The sequence below is a fragment of the Wyeomyia smithii genome, chromosome 2, assembly GCF_029784165.1.
Source record: "Wyeomyia smithii strain HCP4-BCI-WySm-NY-G18 chromosome 2, ASM2978416v1, whole genome shotgun sequence".
NCBI lineage: Eukaryota > Metazoa > Arthropoda > Insecta > Diptera > Culicidae > Wyeomyia > Wyeomyia smithii.
Genome location: NC_073695.1, coordinates 237689368 through 237709572, shown reverse-complemented (window position 1 = coordinate 237709572; position 20205 = coordinate 237689368). Strand labels below are relative to the sequence as shown.

Genomic DNA, 20205 nt, shown 5'->3' with positions numbered 1-20205 from the left:
GAGTGCGATGCACTAGGAAACGATATGAGTTTCAATGATTTTTGTGTGCATCCTAATTCACTTTACTTTGCTACAAATAAAACCTGTCAATGAAAAATTTATTTACTATCGATCCCACACAGTAAACCCGCCACTCCACTGGGCGGAAATGCACACAGAAGTTGTTTATTCCGGCTCCGTTCGGCACTGATTGGCTGCGGCTTCATTGGGCAGCTGTTATGCAGCTGGCGAAAAATGCATCAGGTGCAACTGGCCGATAAATTCAAGGCGATTCCATGAGTTGAATCTCGGCCAAGAATTGACTAAAATTTTAATGAATGTTTGTTCTACCTGTAGTTAGTGGCCATGATTGGACGACCGTCCAGCAAGCCATCAATGTGTCTGCCAGTTTCAAATGAACGTTGCTGACGTGATTTTTAAAGCGTTGGTGTCACCTGCTTAGTGGTTAATTGGAAGCATTTATTAATATAGCAGAAGTATTATTGGAATCCGCATCTACTTTTCGAAGCAATGTTATTTTAACATGTTGTTTTTTTTTTAAATTACAATGTATGTTTCGACATCCCGAACAAACGGGAATTTATTAAAGAGCATTTACCGCGCCTTAGAGGAGATGCTTGCTTTTCACGCTTGGAGTAATGTATAATTGTTGATTAATCGCCGAGTGAAACATGAATATAAACAACTGTGGAACAAACAAACCATTTCTCTTCCGAAACCGGGTTAAGTGGTAAACTGTCTACTGCTATTGAGTAGCGCTGATTTCATCATTATGACGTACTTTTGCCGATACACAATAATTCACTTTCTATGTTTCTATCATTCTTTATATTTATTATATTGTTTGAATAAACAACAATAAACTTTGCGATTTGAAGGATATGAAAGCGTTAGAAATGTTTAATCTGTTATTTTTTGAACGCCCTATGATTCGAGTATCTTTCAAAAGTACATCGCAGGGGTATTTAAGCAATGAATTCGAAATTACTATGCAAGCTGATGTAGCGTATAAAAAGCCGTTTCGATCACCTGTGTGTTGCCGATAACACTGGTAATCACAGGTGTTGCCCTCGAGTTCAAACTAAAAGAAACAGAGTTGTGGGGCATTTTCTTTTTTTACTTTTGTCGACCAGTGTAATTTGACAAAAAAGGCATAAAAATATTAAAACAAACAAAAATAAATAAAATTAATCCTAAATGACGCCAAAAAATGTTAGAAAAGTGTGTCCAAAGATGAAAAAGACCCCAAAATAACTTTTAAGAATAAAACAGGAGAAAAAACGTTTCCAAATTAGGCTAAAAATTGTTAGGAAAAAAAGATCAAAAGGAACCAATTAAAGATCAAAATGGATTTTCAAATCTAATTGCAACTGAAGCTATGAACTTTGACGTAAAACGCATAAAATCGGTCGTGCTGCCCTGGTCCAGATAGTATACCAGAAAACATGCACGACTTGGCGCTTATCAAAAACTAACGGAATGGTTCAGCTCATATTTGTGCGACAGAGTTCTTCGTGTGCAGATTGAGTCCTGCTTCTCGTCACAGTTCACCAACTTTTCCAATGTTCCTCAAGGCAGCAATTTAGAACCTCTGCTGTTCATATTATTTTTCAACGACATTGTCTTGCTGCTACAATTTAATTAAGGAGTTCAATCTGTTATCGTTTATAAGCACGTTTATTGATTGGTGTCGACAAAAAAGGCTTGTCCTTAGTGTTTCAAAATGTCAAGCTATGACATTGCACCGAACAAGCAGTCCAATACTTTTCAACTACTAAAACGACGGGCATGTCCTCAAGAGAGTGGACCAAGTTAATGACCTTGGTATCCTATTTGATGCTAAGCTCACTCTTAATCTACATTAGGGTGTCCCAAAATTGCACAAGTCTGGGGCTCACCCTCCAGATGATAGAAAATGGTGTTACGAACAAACTTTTGTTCGGCGGCAGCTCTAGAAAATGATGTTTTCAACTGGCCCCGATGACTTTTTTGAAAAAATCGGTTTTTCTTATGTTAGATCCAAAAAACATGTCCAGTTATTCAATTTTCCATGAAACATAATCCTTTTATATTTTTTACAGCTTACTTAGGGTCCAAACTGTAAGGGAAAAATTCGTTTCGGATTGATTATCGTCAATTTATTTTCCTAAAAAAAATTCTATCCTTTGGAAAAGAGATTTTTCAAGAATACTTTGACATTCAATCAATAAAAGTGGGTATTAAACCTAATGCTCTCACCAACTGAATGCCATTAAAAGTTGGGAAATTTTATGAGGAATAATATTGCCAAAGACTACATGGCTCTGAAATAACTTGATTTTGAGTTATTCGTGATTTACTGTGGAATAAAAAGTTACATTTTGATGTTTTCCAATATCAAAATGTTCATTTGCCGTATCATATAGTATTATAATTTCAACTAAATCTCCTGCTACTCAAAAGGCCCGTTCTGCAGGGTCATTGATAACTGTTAAGCTTCAACATTTCGATTTGGCATCAAGATAATAATTTCTTTCTATCCAGGCCTTGGGATCTTCCTGAATAAAAAAACTTGATACCAAAACGCAGTCTATCGAAAAAACTTTAGTGACTTCTTTGTGAGTCCACTTCGAGACTTCAAAGATTCCCACTGCTTAAAATGCTTTAATGCTCGTTGGTAAGACCTGCCCTCATCAGTTAGTGTGGGGTTTACACATCGAACGTCTGTAGAAAGGGTTTCTAAGATTTGCACTGAGAGATCTATTTTGGCAGCATCCTTGTAAATCACACCTGTAAACACCCCCGTTTATAGTTTTGATCGCACAACATTTAATCAGTCAGTCAAATTACAATTAATGAAAAAAGGCCATAAGACTGAATAAAAATTAATCCTAGTTTAGGCTAAAAATGTCAATATGTAAAAATATGTCCCCAAAAATTAATCGAAGATTTTCGTTAGATGATTCCATAGCCCTAAACAGGAGATCGAATATTCGCAGCAAATCGTCAGGTTGGTAATATTCGGTCAGAGAAATCCGAAACTCGTTGAAAAACGCATCGGAGGGCCAATAAAGGCAACAGCAGGATTTGCCTGATTTTCTTCCTATTTTCTGGGCATATGCTGCCGTGAGATGACATTGTGACGTAGATCCAGGTGATCAGTTTTTCAGTACGGCCCAAAAACGAAAGAATTCTTCGTCACTTTTGTATGGAAATGTATGCCAACGTCACTTTGTTTTTTTGATTTTATGCAACGTATGAATAAGTAACAACGAAAAGGAAGATACCAAAAGATAGGTCTTCGAATAATGAACAAATTGGCATGAAAAACTCAAATTCGAGAAAGTGGCACTTACGTCACTTTGTCATCTCACGGCAGTATGGTCCAGAATCTGAGGGATTTTATGAACATTTGAACAGAATTTCACAATTATTGGTTCAAAACTCATAAAACTACTTCCACAGGCCGTTTGTATGGTTTTGGTGTTTTGATGATATGCCCCGAAAATGGACCTTTCGGAATAGATTCCACTGGAGCTTCTAGAGGCCATAGAAACAATTAAATAAAACATGGTCAAATACCATCCAATATGGGTATTTACAAAACCTGGGTGATGCCCAGAGACCCGAAAACGACTCCAGACGCCATTGTGGATTTTAAAATGGCAACATTCGGTTTCCAAAAAACAACCATTAATGATCGAACACCACCAAATACGGATAACTACGGAATCAAATTGATGTTTCGATTAGAAATAAACTTCAGACGCTATTCTTAAATTTAAAATGGTGACTTCCGGGTACAGCAAAAATTGACCAAATACTTTTGGAATTGGGATAATGTCCAGAAACCTGAAAACGATCCCAGACGCCATTTTTAACTCCAAAATGGTGACTTCAGGTTTCCGGAAAACAACCAAAAATGGCCGAATATGTGTATTTCAGGAATCGCAATCGCAATAATGCGTAAAGACCAGAAATCACATCCAGACGTGTTTTATAAATTAAAGTTGGTGATTTTCGGTTTCTGGAAAACATCGAAAATTGACCAGATACCACCTCAAATGAGTACTTTCGGAATCAGAATAATGCCTAGGGACTTGAAAACGACTCGAGACGAACCTGATGTCACCATCTAGAATTTTAAAATGGCGTCTGAAGTCGGTTTTCAACTCCAGGGCATCATTTCAATTCCAGAAATACACATATTGGGGGTATTCGACCATTTTAGGTTGTTTCCTTTAAACCGGAAATAGCCATCTTGGAATCCCAAATGGCATCTGGGGTCTTTTAATGATCTTAGGGCATCATCGCGATTCCGAACATTTCCATATTGCCTGTAATTTGGCCTTATATTGTTGTGCCTTTAAGATTACAAAATGATGTCTGGGCTCCTTTTTTAGTCACTGGGCATCATCTCGATTACGGAAATACACATATGAGGAGTATTCAACCATTTGAGGTTGTTTTCTAGAAACCGAAAATCGCCACGTTGGAATTCAAAATGGCGTTTGGGCCATTTTCCGCTCCAGATCATCCCAGTTGCGAAAATACCTTTTGGATGAAATTTGACCTTGTTTTTTTCATTGTTTTATGGTCACTAAAAGTCCCAGGTAAATCTGTTCCGGAAGAACCATTTTGAAAGAATATTACCAAAACCATTAAAACGGTCTGTGGAGGTAATTTTATGCGCTTTGAACCAATAATTGCGAGATTCTGGTAAAAAAATCATAAAACCATAAAATTCCTTTTCAATTTTCGGAGCATATTCGCGAAAAAAACGGATTTCCGGGAATATGAAAAATACCTTTGAAGAAACAATTTTTTCATCTTTCTATGTATCACTAGTTATTCTCGAGTAATTTCTGTACAAAAACATCGTTATTAAACTTATTTTTTTTCTTACGGTTACAAAAACTTAGTGCGTACGTTTGCCCCGCTGTTTAAGCGTACTTTTGCCTTACAATGAGTTTTCCAACTGGCTGGCCCCAATTGCTGTAGAGTAGTGAGGGGCAAAAGTACGCACTTAATTGTTGTTGCAACAGAACTATTGCAAACAATTATTATGTAATTCGGTTTTGTTTTCAAGCGGTACATGAATCTTTTGCCTTCAAAATGTATTACCAGAGTTTTTCGAATTTTATTTGTAGCATGGGAATTTCACTTTTTAGAAAAAATACTCAGATGCGGGGCAAAAGTACGCAGTTTACGGGGCAAAAGTTCGCACTGTACGAACTGTGTATTTATTACACTATACTTAAAAAAGTTAATTGTTTTTCGCCGGTTTTGCACTGATTCTTTTTAGCTGCGTTAGAACGGTGCCCACGAAATAATTTTCTTACTTCCGGAAATTCGGTTTTCTGAGGATATGTTTGGGTGACATATCCTAAAAATGGACCTTCCAGACGAGATTCCACTGGGGCTTCTAGAGGCCATAGAACCAAGTTAATAAAATTTATTTTCGGAACCGGGGTGATACACAGAGACCCGGAAACGACTTCATATGCCATATTTAATTCCAAAAAAGCGACTTCCGGTTCCCGAAAAACAACCAAAAATGGTTGAATACCACCAAAAATGGTTGGTATTTGCGGAATCGAATTGATGCTCTGAGATCAAAAATCAACTTCAGACCTTTTTCTTAACGGTAAACAGTAAAGAATGGCCAAATACCACCCCATATGAGTTATTTCGGAATCGAAATGATGCCAAGAGACCTGAAAATGATCCCAGATGCCATCTTGAATTCCAAGATGGTGACTTCCGGTTTCCGGAACATAACCTAAAATGCCCGAATACCAAAATGAGTATTTCAGGGATCGGGATGATACGCAGACACCAGAAATAAACTCCAAACGCGATTTTTAAATTCAAGATGGTGACTTCCGGTTTCTGGAAAACATCCAAAATTGACCAAATACCATCGCATATGAGTATGATGCCAAGAGACCTGAATACGATACCAGACGAACCAGAAGTCACCATCTAGAATTTGAAAATGGCGTCTGAAGTCGATTTCTGGTCTCAGGGCGTCATTTGATTTTAAGATATACACATATTAGGGGGTACTCGACCATTCTGGGTTGTTTCTTAGAAACCGGAAGTCGACATCTTGGGATCCAAAATGGCGTCTGGGGTCATTTAATTGTCTCAGAGCATCATCCCAATTCCGAAAATACTCATAGTACCTAGTATTTGATCACGTTTTGTTGTTTTCTAGAAACCGAAAGTCGCCTTTTGTAATCAAAAATGGTGTCTGGGCTCGTTATCCAGTCTCTGGACATCATTTCGATTACGGAAATACACATATTGGAGGGTATTCGACCATCTTAGGTTGCTTTCTAGAAACCGGAAGTCGCCATCTTGAAATTCAAAATGGCGTCTGGGCCATTTTCCGATCTGTGGACATCAGCCCCGTTGTAAAAATAAATATTGGATGGTTTTTGGCCTTGTATTTTTCATTGTATCTTTGGCTTCTAGAAGCCCCTATCTATTCCGAAAGGACCATTTTGAAAGCATATCAACAAGAATATTAAAATGATTGTAAGATTCCATTTAAAAAATCATGAAACCCTAATATTCCTCAGTTTCAGAGCACATCCGCATATCACTAGTTATTTTTGAGTAACTTCCGTACAAAAACATAGTTATTAAACACATTTTTTCATTACGGTTAATGGCACTTAGTGCGTACTTTTGCCCCACAATGAGTTTCCAACTGGTTTGAGTTTTATGACAAACATCAAAATATTTTCGGCAAAACGAATTCACCCTGCAGACCACAATTATACAGGAGTTTGTTGGGCCCTGTTGTTTTCGAGTGTCTGTAGTTTCCGACTTCAATTATAGTTCCCAAAACTGAGAAAATTATATCAAAACAGCTCAAAACACAACTTTCCTCATAACTTCGCCCCATTTAAAGGGAATCTTATGTGTTCACATGTGTGATTAACTGACGTTATAATACTGCAAATTCATACAATGTTGCCAGTTTATTTTGCTCGTATGCTTCGAAAAGGCCAATGCGTAGTTGGCTGTGCCCCAATTCAGTATCGCATAGTTAAAGAGACAAACGACCTTTTTGGGATTGGAATTCCAAACTTGATATGGAGTTGGAAGGTAACGTTCGAAGAAGTAATACCTAGCAAAACCAAAGGCTTTACACTGACAAAGCAGGTGAGCTGACGTTTTAACTGCAAGGTTACAGAAGCGGCAGTTGTCGCATGAGACAATACCGATGTTCTTTAGGTGATAAAGAGCAGGGCAGTGTCCAGTAATAACTCCCGTTAAGAGACGACTAAGCTGCCTCTTGGTTATAGCAGGGTATTGAGAGATAAACTGTTAAGCTTGTCTGCTGCAGCCCTGTGTGTTATTCCATCGGTTAGCTATTTCTAGCATTCTAGTATTCTAGGATTTGGAGGTACCCAGAAATGGCTCAGACCAATGAATTGCTGTGCTGATTCTTGTCTTGGGAGGTAGTCAGCATTTTCATTGCCTTCGATACCACAGTGTCCAGGTACCCAGCACAATAGGACTTGGTTCTGTCGGGATAACTCCCGTAATGCTGCGTTGCACTCCCAAACTAATTTGGACGCATATTGTGAGGGCTTAGGTGCCAAAAGTGAAACTTGGCTGTCCGAAAAAAAGCCGATTTTCGCATGCGTGTAGTTACGTTTAGGACATATCTTGGTACAGATGAATATAGCGTATACTTCTGCTGTATAAAAGCAGATGACGCCTGATGAAAGTGCAGGATCATCCCTGCTCCGCATATAGCGATTATATATATTATTATATGGAACATCGAGATTGTTCTGAACCGCCGTCTGATACTGCGGTGACTAAGGGTGTGAGTTTAAACTCCTTTAGAATGCAAAGATGACCAACCTGATCGCCTTCGAAGTTTTGTTGAAGCCTTAGTGCACCAAGCTCTATTTTTTTCTTTACATAAAGATGTAGAGACAGTACGCAGAGCATTGCTTCCAAAGCTGCCTTTTGTGGGGGCGCATGGCACTGGTAATGGAGAGACAGGCCAGTCTTAGAACTTTATTAACCCTCTAGTGCCCAAGTTAATTTTCAGACGGACTTCGAAAAAATCACGATGAATTTCTATAAACATTTTTTAAGTATTGATTAAAGCTTTTTAGAGGTTCAACTGAAGACCGTCTAAAAGCGGCACTGCGCACTAGAGGATTAAGTTTTGCTTGGGCTGTCACTAATTTACCTTTGACCACCACACAAAAGCGACGTAAATGATTCTTGGCCGTGCAATGGTTATGTAGGACCAGAGAACCAATTGTGGTTTCAATCCACAGGATTTGCCAAATAGTGTACGGCAAGCCCAAATTGCCGTTATAACTTTTTAACTGCGTAGTCAATTTGGGCCGTCTAAATCAGCTTACCCATTCAGTGAAGGAGGAGACAAAATGTGTTTCCTCCGTTTGATGAGGGGTGAAATAATCATTTTTGCGGGATTTATGTTCAGCCCTTCTTGAGTGCACCAACTCAGGGTGCCGTCTGAAGGCGGTTCGACATTGTTGCGTGACATTTTCCGTCAGGAGGACTACATCATCGACTTAGCCAACAATTTCATAGCCAAGCTGGGTTAGGTTGCTTAATAGTGCGTCGACCACCAGCGACCAAAGCAAGGGGGAGAGGAATCCCTCTTGTGGACAGCCTTTTCTCGCTGAGACGGTGATTGAAGCATCCCCCAATGTAGCTGTGATTTCTCTGCTCGAGAACATATTCTGAATCCAGCTCATTGTAGTGTTTTCAACTCTTCTATTCAGGAGAGCTGTATTGATCGAAGGATGTATTGTTAAAAACGCCTTCAATATGAAAAAAGCGCATAGCGCCGTCTCTTGATCAGGGTGGCGACTACCGGGAAAACCCGGGAGAATCAGGGAATAAAGATTGAAACGCGCAAAAATTGGTCGACAAAAAAATCGTTTCTTTCAGTCAAAATTCATAATACAAAAATCTTCCTATTATTATTTTGGTAGTTCGACTCACATGTTTAAAGGAAAAAATGTTCGTTTATTATTTTGGTTTGCCAAATCCAAACTGCCGTGCCATCCGCTTAACTCCTTTCATTGAATTTTGTACAGTGGTCTTATCGACCTTATTCGTCGCCAAACGCCAGCTAGATTTATTCTGCTGCTCGTTTTCGATGGATTTATTAGTTTTTTTTGATATTTCGTTTGACCAAGTCTCAATTCTGTTCGATAGAGCGGAAATCTGAGCTGTTAGGAGGGTTGTGGTCTAAGGGTATCACAACCACGTTGTTTGCATCGTACCACTCGATCGCCTTTTTCCCATAGTGGCAGCTTGCCAAGTCCGAGCAAAACAGCACAGGTGTTTTATGTTGCTCTAGGAATGGTAGTAGCCGATTTTCCAGGCACTCCTGGACGTAGATCTCTTGATTGACGGTTTCGTACTGATGAAAATGCCGCTTTTTAGACCACACGTACATATGGCCTGCCAGACGAGGTATTTTTTCGGGAACTGTCCCGGAAGCTGCTTGAAATCAAACTTCACATAAGATTCGACACCCACAGTTTTCCGGATCACCGCTTTGCCGAGATGTTTTGTTCGTAATCTGGGTTCGCCACCTTCACCATCTTAAACGTCGACAACTCGGCTTGTTTCTTGCCTCGCTACACATCAGTATGGGAGACAATGAGCTTGCCAGTGACGTATTTGATGGAGAGGTTAGGATTCCGCTTATAATTCGCTGCCACCTTCTTCATCGTCGCTGCCACGTCAGAATCACGATTGCCGCCGTTTCTAGGCTTCCTGGCGGTCGACAGACGATCCCCGAACAGTTTTAAAATATATGTTACGGTCGATTTGGCCACATCCAGCAATTTTGCCAATTTGGCGTGCGAGACGTCGGATTCTCTTGCTGCGCGAGCAAAATTTTGACACGCTGTTCCTCTTGCTTGGACGCCATTTTCCAATTTTTGCGCGTTCCAGTCTTTATCAGCGATTAAATTTTCCGATCAGGGAAATCAGAAAATATCAGGAAATTTTAAAGGTCATCAGAGAAAAATTGCAGTGATATGAGATTTTTTAACGCTATAGGTTCTGAATTGAATTTATTTCAGTGCATTTGATGTGGACGCTCACCAGCAACCAGTGCTGAGAAAAATCACCACCTAGAAACTCAAACAAACTGATATCAAGCCAACCTTAGCGTCAAATATCTTTTCTACGCACAAACATAAACTGTAGCTAGACAACGGTCGCTAGACAGATCGAAATGTTGATTTTCGATGAACACATTTGTTGGCATTCATTCCTCCGTCAAAGTTCACATTCGTTTATATATTGTCAAAGTTGAAATTCGTTATCATCGTCACGGAAATAAAAACGAATATCAGTGTCAGTAACTTGTACTGAATATTTGTATTACGTTGAGCTCAGATGCAATATTCGATATTGAATTTCTGGGGTTCGACCTAGACCAGTTCATACGTAATCACAGCAGCCATCATAGTATATAATTCATATAATTTATTTAAGTTGTAACGTTCAATACGTTTATTCTAATAAATAATATTTCTCATAAATAAGTTCAACCATAATCACAAACTAATTATTTGAATTCATGAACAATTGATCAGCTAAAGCGACCTGTCTATTGGTGATGATTCTTGGTTTCTTCTGTGTAATTTCATCATCTTTGAATAAACCATGCTCATACGCTTCAAAAGAATGACTAGTACGGAAATGCCGGATGATATTCCCGACGTCCAAAACGACTTAGGAATGTTTGCATTCGCTCCCAACATCAATTCGACATCGCCCACGTGCAATCAGCGGTAAAGCAACTTCCTGTAGCGTACGCTTCCCTAAAAGAAGGTTTTTAATGTTGAAGCACTTTTTACAACGTTGAAACCACATGGACGATAACCATACCTGCACAAAGCTTTCTAGTTTTGATAATATCGTTATCACGAGAAGAGCTTCCAGTTGGTATTGCTCAAAGTGTTCCCTGAACAAGGACCGGTTAGTCTTTTTCGGGTTCCTGAAATTTTCGCTTTTTAAAGGATTAGCTTCGATGCCAAAAATGCTATGTCGGTGATCTGACTAGCTTGTTTCGTCAGAGACATGCCATTTTTTGACTTTCTCGGCAATATTTGCGCTACAGAGAGTGAAATCGAGGACCTCGTCTCTTATGGCGATAATAAAAGACCTCGTTGGAAGTATGATAATCGTTGTTGGTATCCAAGCTGCCCCAAATCGAGTGGTGAGCATTCGCATCAAATCTGATGATGAACGGCCTATCGACTGCTTTGACCGCACGAGAACGCAGACTTCGGGAGGTGGAATATCGTCTAGGTCACAAAAAAAAGAAGCTCTGGATTTAAAAAGGACGCGTAAAAAGTTGAAAACGGTCGAAAAATAATTTCAATTTATGCCAAAAACCTTAAAAAAACACATCAGAAAAGGGTGAGAAAGTACAAGCAAAACAAAAATCACCAGAAACACTTTTGAACTTCAGAAAGAGCAGAAAAAAACGAAAAACACACTTTCAGATTAGAATAAAACCAAAAAAAAACGAATTAAACTTAAAGTTATCGCAAAACGGCACTGAAGACTGCAAAAAAAGAGAAAAAAATAAAACTAAAATTTGATAAAAAATACTCCAAAACAAACAACATGTTACTAAATTTGAAAATTTTATTTCGCTCTATTGCAATTTTTTCAAGATTGACTGTATTCCTTGGAAAAGAAATAATTTCGGATCGTCAGTTGAATAATGTTCAGAACTTCCGAAAGGTTCATACACGACACCACAAATCTGCCCGTTTGTATTTTATTGGAAGGAATTTTTTATCCGTGCTCTCCAGGACGCTAGCTTATCTAATATTCATTGGTGGTGGTGATTCAGAGTAGAAGAAAAAAATGATCAAACCGTAAGCAAAATTTATTGCAGCTGCAGATGGAGCTCGTTATTTTCTGTATCGCGCAAAAATTGGAAGCATTTAATCCGTTGGAAATACTGCAAGCCTGGATATTGCTCGTGCAATGATTTACGTTAACTGATGGCGAAAGAAGTCGAACAAATTACACTGATTATGCAAAGTTGGCATTCCGTTCTACAGTTTCTGAATAAACTTTAACAATAGTGATAGCAACTCTGGCCAAAAAAGCTCAATTGCTCCGTAAACAAACAACCTTCTCAACTCGGCAATCAATCAGAAAACTAACAACCAGCGAAATTGAACGTCATAATTTAAAGGCTCACACCTACCGTTTGCGATAATTTTCCCTGTACCTAAACAACCCATTTGTTACACTCATCGCAAATTTGACTAATTGCCAAGCCCTGTTCTGTGCCATTTCAATTTAAGTTGAATTAAGTGTTTCATACTCAGTACAAGTGATCTCTATGGTAACATTACCTGACAAGTGCGCTATTCAAATATTCTTTGGCATGATATATTGTGAATATTTTTAGACTCAGAGTAAGGAACTAAATGTTTTGCTGAAAGGTGACACTATTTATTTATTCTTTTCGTATCATATATCAATATGCAATGTCAAACGTATTGTAAATTGTCTCAACTGCTGTCCATTCTTCAAGCTGACAGCCTCTGACAGTGCGATATTCCACCGACGATGACACGCATTTTAAATTGGCTGCTGAAAAGTATTTGCTACACCGATTCTGTTAGGTGGGGTACGGTGCAAGGACACAGTTTTTTTCTGCGGGAGAAGTGGTTTCGTGGTTGACGTCAGGGATCGCGCTCTGTGCATACTCCCACCTTTGGTGCACCAACGTGGGAGGGTGTCGAGAAGGTAATCAAACAGAAAACATTGTCAACATGGACCCAAATTTCACCGCAACTAGTGCCACATAGGCATGAATGGGTCTATTAATAGGCGCAACTTTGGCCAACATTCCGAACACACGAGACGGGTTGAGCCGAATTATGAGTCTGTGGAGAGCAAATTACACTATTTGTCAATAGCGCACGGCATCACCGTCACCACCCGCCTAATTAGATTTTAGAGCTTGTTCCTTTCGCTTTCATTTTGTCTTGTACGACTCGAGTGACAAATCGAAAAATAGCATACACTACATAATTATATTCGATTATTTTCGAATCAAAATGTTACTCCATTTTTTACGCGACGGTTATGTGATGAGCAATCTCCTAGATGGTCTCGAGGTACGATGATGGCCTAACAAGCCAGTCGTCGTAGGTACGAGTCCCGACTCGGGAGAGACTGTTTGTGTCAGTAAGATCGTAGCACCGGCCCCGCAATTGTCCTGTACACTAAACAGTCGGCTGCAAAGTCTGTGTATGAATAAACAGAAGGTCAAGTTACAAATCGGAATGTAGCACCAAGTCTTTGCTTTTTATGTGATGGGCAAATTCAGTGAACCTTCAACTTTCAAACCTAATTTTTTTCCAATGAAATTTTGAAAAAGTTTTTTTTTATGAAAAATCCAACAATATTCTACAACATTTTGCTATAATCATATAGGTTTCACTAAAATTTGAGAGGGTGGTGCTGACGTCTGGGTGAATTGGTTATGATTGGTTTCTAACATGGTAGGATACGGGACATGAAAAGCAACAGGATAGGGTACGTAATTTTGACAGAATGTTTATTCTAACGAGAGTTTAAGCCAAACAAAATATAAGCACATTTTGATACTGCAAATTCTCTCAACAATGTTGGTTCACTGTTTGAACATCTGCAGCGAAAACGATTTTCAAGTAGCTTTTTATGGCTTTACTGGTATCATAAATTCTACGCTCTACTCAATTTTGGTAAGCTGCTTTATGAAAAACACTTTTAGCAGAAAAATTCCAACGTGATTTGATAAAAATAACGAAAATGTCTTCATTATTTTCTATTTACGGTGTAAAATGTATCTTGCTCTGATAAATCAAATGGTAACTGTGCCAAACAAGAGTTTATCAACGTCTCAAAATCTCTTTCGGAGGGATATTGATTTACCGCTCTGTTGTAGTTTATTTTCACCAAAATGTTTCGGAAATGTCATGTTGATTCACAGCAAACAACAGGTGCCAAAATAAAACGTCTAACTTTCCAACAACATCACGAGCATGGTAATGTTTTAACAAATCGTACACAAGAGTTTCGTTTCTAATAAAAGATTTCTAACCAGATCCTACGCGAAGACTCTCACCGTTGAAAAAAAAATATCTTACCATATGATCAACCCTTTGATAGTACGCAGCTAGTAGCGAGTGAGACATGCGTTTACTTGGTCCACCGGCAATTTCTTTTCTTTTGATCGTAAAACAACGCCAACGCAGCACGAAATTTGTCAAAAACAAAATTAACAGCAGGAAATGTAATTCGGATTTTATTGTTTCCGGCAACAACAAACGTACAAACGCTCGCGGCTGACAACGAAACCAGAGAAAAACGGAAATCCTCGTCGTAAATGAAGACTAGGCTGTAGAAAGAGCACCTTACCAGCAGTTGAAAAAAAATCTAACCTACCACTTCTAGTACCAATCTTACTGCCACCCGCACTTTCTCACAATAGCAACGCGCTGTAAGTGTTGTGATTTTATTTCTCTGGTTTACATCGGCGTTAACAGCCGGAAGCTATAACTGCACTTTGGCTCGGTTGTGTTTTTCGTATCCCATTGCACTTTAATAGCTACTTCCGAGCACCCACAGAGGGGTTCAAGCTGCTTTCAATTATCGTTCCAATTAGGGGGTAGTTATTTTGAAGCAGGCACGATAGAGTGCACTCAATAAGTGATGATAATTGAATTAAGGATTCATGCGGGGTGAAGGACGTTTTAATCTCAAAAATTGCTTTTGCATTAACTTTTGGCGACAAAAAAAAATAAATGAGTAGCGTTTGAAACAAGGTCTCGTGAAACGTTGGTGGGTGCATTTTTCAAGCCAATTTCCACTCGAGCCTTTGTAACGAATTAATATCTGGTATCAACAATTGATGGAATATTATTAGGTTATTTCTTTCTTTGGGGTCATTTTAATTAAATTACCAGCTTTCTACAATAATATTCAATTTTCGAAAAGTTGTAAAAATCAGAACAACGAATAATTAAAAAGCTATCTTGAGAGACAGAAAATTTGATTCAAATTAAAGTCAATCACATCAACATAGGAACGCATAGAATTCGCGCAGCTTTCGAAATCACACCACATGAAAAATGTGACGCATATTAATCCAAATATTCAAGTTTTTTTGCCAGGTGAGCAATATAAAAAAACCTGTCGACATGAAGAGACAGGCGATTTCTACGATGCCCTTGCGCCAGTTCAGTTTCGGGCCAATCCATAACTGAAGGTGACCAAATCGGGTGCCATCCAGCCGGACGAACGAAAGAATGGTCATGTGGTTAAATTTATTGCTTGAAAAAGCGTTCTACGGAACGCGAAACGCGCGCTGTCCCCATCGGAAACAATTTCAGCCGTGGGTCGCTCTAACGAGAGTTAACGGATTTGGGGGGGGGGGGGAACAGATTGCCCGAGAAAATGCTCCCGATGCTTTCCATGGTGTCATAAATTACGATCATGATGTTTCATTTCACTTTGACGATTTTAAACGAGATGTGAGGAAGCAATGGTGTTGAAAAATTGCTGGCTGCACGCCGTCGCAACCTACCCAACGGATATCAACGGTTAAAGAGCATACTCTTAATTACATAAACTGTATGTATAGTAGCGTTGATTGATGATACCAAGAAACGCCAGATGATGCAAACGAGTTATCAGTTTTATGCCATACCATGTTACTGTGGATCGGCAATATGGGACGAAACAAGTTTACTTGCTCCAGTAGCAGCAAACAACAGAATAGTCTAATTTAGTAATTACAATTAATATGCAATGAGCTTACCGTATCAACACTCGCCATCAGCGGAGTTTAACATGAATTTTTAAACCTCAATTACGCCCATTACAAATGGCACAGGTTTCTAACTATTACGTGCTTAACAGTTCCTCCCACAAAATAAATAAAAAAACCGTTTCGATGGTCGGATCGATTCAGTGTGCCATAAACAAACACGAACATGCAAGAATACCCAGCGCAAAATAAAGTATAACAGCCGAAAGTAGGTGATTGAAAATATCCAGATTTTTTGATCAAGATACTCGTATCAATCAATTACGGCCCACATCGAAGGCCGTGCTGAAAGGCGATCCGCTCGGCGGCACTCGGTTCGGCAATGACGGGTAATTTGTTCCGTCGGATGAAGTCTAAACTATGTATCCCAATCACGTTATGGTTCATTGGTATTGTGGAGAAATTTATTAATCATGAGCACACCACACACGAGCGGGTGATGAAAAACTTGCATTATTAATTCCACCGCGATTTTTTCCTGCACATTCAACCCACACACTGACTAATCCCATAACATAATAAGCAGATACTAATTTTGCTGTTCGCTTTGTTTGTCTAGCACTACAACACTATATCGCACCCCCGCCTCCGGAACAAACACAATGACAAAGCAAAGCTTTGCTCAAGCCTTTAACGGTGAAACGGTCATCCTATCTATCAATTTATCACCCCACTGGGAACAAAAAGCGCGATGAGATAACAGGAAGGAGTGCAAGAGCGATTGAAGGAGGAAACAATCTAATCAAGTTCAATCCAAACAGCCATGCTCAGTTGTTCCCACACTGTCCATTAATCAACCGATCGGGCGCTGTGTTTAATGGGGGGGTTGTAACGGCACACTTGATTTAATCGGGTCAGGCTGCGCCGTGTTGTGTCCGCTATTTGCGTTATTCGCTATGGTTCTCATTCAAGCCCGAGGGACGACGGTCTGCGTGTGACCGCCCATAAAAAAAATCATAATAAAGTCAAACCTTCGAATCAACACGCAAATTGTGATTATTCGCTATTTGGATTATGGGGGGTCAGAGTAAATTGCTCTCCCAGGATTGGTGGTGATTTTATATCTTCACACGGCCTAAACATTTTCACAGTGATTTGGTCTTATATTTTTCTTTGGATCCTGTAAGTTGGCGGCGAGAATTCAATTCCAGTAAATAGTATGTACTAATTATAATGTTATTTGACTCATTCTGCTAATTTCATAGAAGAAAAAAATCATTAAATATTTTTTTCAATTCGAAGAGCTTAAACAAGTTATAAGTGAAATGAATCACAGCCTTTCAAGCCTTTTGATATATTTCAATGCGGCTCTATCGTTACAAAATTATTTCAATATACTGTTTTTTAAACCTGAAGCTACGTAGCCGCAAGGTGACAGAGTCAAGCGGATGGTCAGGGGTTCGAATCTTAGTAGAACCAGGCCATTCGATGTCAGAAAGGTTTTAAGCATGGTTTCATTTTCAGACCCATCCACCCTCTTATCATTCCTTTACGCTGATTTCTATGATACCTTTGCGTGACCTCATATTAACAAAAAATAAGTCCCTGTTATCGATAAAACTGGCCAGAAATACGCACAAAGACACTTCTCCAGGGAATTCTAATTGACGATATTTGGCAAGATGAACGAAGCTCGGTATAGTAGAGCAGTAAGCGTGTGAACAGAAGGGTATAATCAAATTATACACTAGCGGTGGTGGGCACTAATCCGCTAATTCGCTAATCGTTAATTAGCGACTCGATAATTTTTAAGCTGTTTAGCAAACTGTTAGCGTCGCTAAAGTTTTGGCCTAATTTAGCGCTAATCGCTCAGCCGTTAATTTTTGTAGAGAAGTGGCTGAAAATTATTTACAAAAACTGTGAGTGGCATACATAAATTTGAGAACGTATGTTTCATTAAAGTACCGTTAAATTGTCTTAACTACATAGAGTTTCTCTCTTTTCGAGACAAGTGCAACTCTTTTCATCCTAAAATAAGGTTCGAGTTATCATTCAAGTAATCAAGTGAATTTTTTGACACACCAAAATTTCTGTAAGCCGCAGTACACTACAAATTGAACTTCGGCTCTACTCTATTATAAAAACATTCTTGAAGTTTGTATTCAACATAATGAAAGTAACCTCAGCTGATCCTTGTTTGCAGGAAACCCTCAACTATGAACATCATTTTGTTAATTTTTAACCTCTTGTTGTAAATAGTAGGGTACCAATGGAATCCATGGGAAAAAAATGCATTCTGATTTTGTTTAGCGGAAGTGATCAAAAGTTTCATTGTCTCGAACAAACTTCTCATGTAAAATTTCAGCTCAATCGGACTTTGGGGAGTCGTACCTCAAATCGATAAAAGTTTTACTTTTTTGACCGATGAAAAATAACATAGCGTAAAATGTTAGATATCATTGTTTTTTTTTTTTTTTTTTTTTTTGTTCATTGGTCGAGAAAGTGAAATTTCAACCGTTTTACAACTTCCCAAAGATCAATTGAACAGAAAATTTGCATGATGACTTTTTTCAAGGAGACGAATCCTTTGAGCCTTATCGCTGAACGGAATTCAAAAAGTCGATTTCCTATAGCACTCTAGTAAGTAGCACAATAATGTAATTACTTTCATTTTCAAGAGCAATAAATACAATCATATGACAATCTACGTAATAATAAGTTAGCGATTAGCGATAGTTCCGCTAATATGAGTTTAGCGTTTAGCGATTATCGAGCTAAATTCTCTAGTTAGCGAATTAGCGATTTTTTTTTTTTTTTTATTCTCGCTTATTTTCCGTCGGTCTAGTTCCGCCACTGTTGTGGCCAATCACCGACGCCCAGGGAGGCGACTCCACACCCAGGACCCTAACTCACGACCCGTTTATTAACGGACCGGCGCCAACGGCTTTACTTCCTCATGCGATGGAAGGCGTGATCCCAGAGATTTTTCGCTTCAGAAAATCTCCCGGTGTCGGCTAGGATTGAATCTAGACCAGTTGGGTTGGTTGTGAGTGGATCACGCCACCTCACAACCATCGACACCTATGTCGGCGGTGGGATTCGAACCCAGGCGTCAAGCGTGGTTGGCGGAGACGTTACCAACCACACTAGGCCCCCGCCTCTGAATTAGCGATTAGCGTTGCTAAATTTTCAGTTAGCGGTGCCCACCACTGCACACTAGCAGTAAGGAAGTCCGTACAGAAGAAAAATTTTGTTTTCAAACCTAAATAAGAGGAAAGTCCACTACTTAATCAAGAAAGACTGGTCTATGGCCCGGAAGCGATGCCTGACAAGTCATGGGTTGGAGGACACAATCTCACCCCGGCTTACGGTATCTATCGAAATACAAATAGTTTAACAAATACAGTACCATTAAATATAAGGAGAATGAGGAAACTTAGAAACTCGAACAGTTAGGAACAAACAGAATGAAGGGAAGCTTTGTAGTCGCGAGGTGACAGAGTTCGCTTTGACAAGAAGGTAAAACTATTCGATGTTAAATTTTAAAGGACTTTAAGCATGGGTTTATTCTCAGGCTCTTTCACGCAAAACTTCTCTCTAGACTGAAAAATTATTGAAGAGGTTAACATAGAATCACAACAGCCTATCTCATGTCAATGCACTTCTTGCAAAAGTTTAGAAACACACTCGAGTTAATCAATTCGATGGCCTGGAGCGGTAGGACTACGATAGTTTTATACTTCATCAGAAAAATAAGCAGACGAAGCTGTAGCGTTTTGTTTTCTTTGAAAATTTGATACGAAACATACAAAAATATTTATTAAATAAATCCATAAAACACTAACGGAACGCAACGCGAGACAGGACACGGGGTTCTTACGTTGGCACAAACCAATGAATATTGTGAAATCCATAAAACTTTTAGGTATTAAGTTCCTATTCATATTAGCGCTTCCATTTGGTGAATCGAATTAAAAGAAAAATAATAACTTTTTCAATCAGTGCGTCTTGAACTGTCCTACAGATCAGACGTTTTTTCGGTTGCTTGTAGACTGGTCTTTGACTGCCTATAGCTTCAAAGTTTGTGTTTTGTCAGTGTGTCTTTTGAAGACTACCTGAAAGTTATTTCCCATCAGTCTTTCTCAAGACTACCTACTTTTGAATTTAACATTTGTTTTAACTTTTTTCGTATCACCTGAAATGGCTGGACGGAAAAAGAAACCTCGCATCGCTGCGGGGAGGAAAAGGGAGGCATCTCTTTCTGACACTTCGAGTGTCTGTAGTGACAATCCTTTTGATATTTTGCCTGAGCAAGAAGCTGGTGAAATGGAAGTTACCAATAATGAAACTATACAAAATATAAAATCTTTAAAAAAGGAGAAAGTTCCACCTATTGTGGTAACTATTTC

General features: G+C 39.0%; 1 protein-coding gene across 22 annotated transcripts in view; it reads left to right on the top strand.

The window, feature by feature from the left end:
- LOC129720818 (uncharacterized) overlaps positions 1–20205 on the top strand; it is a 149998-nt gene that overhangs the window by 81531 nt on the left and 48262 nt on the right. The gene's annotated exons all lie outside the window — the stretch shown is intronic.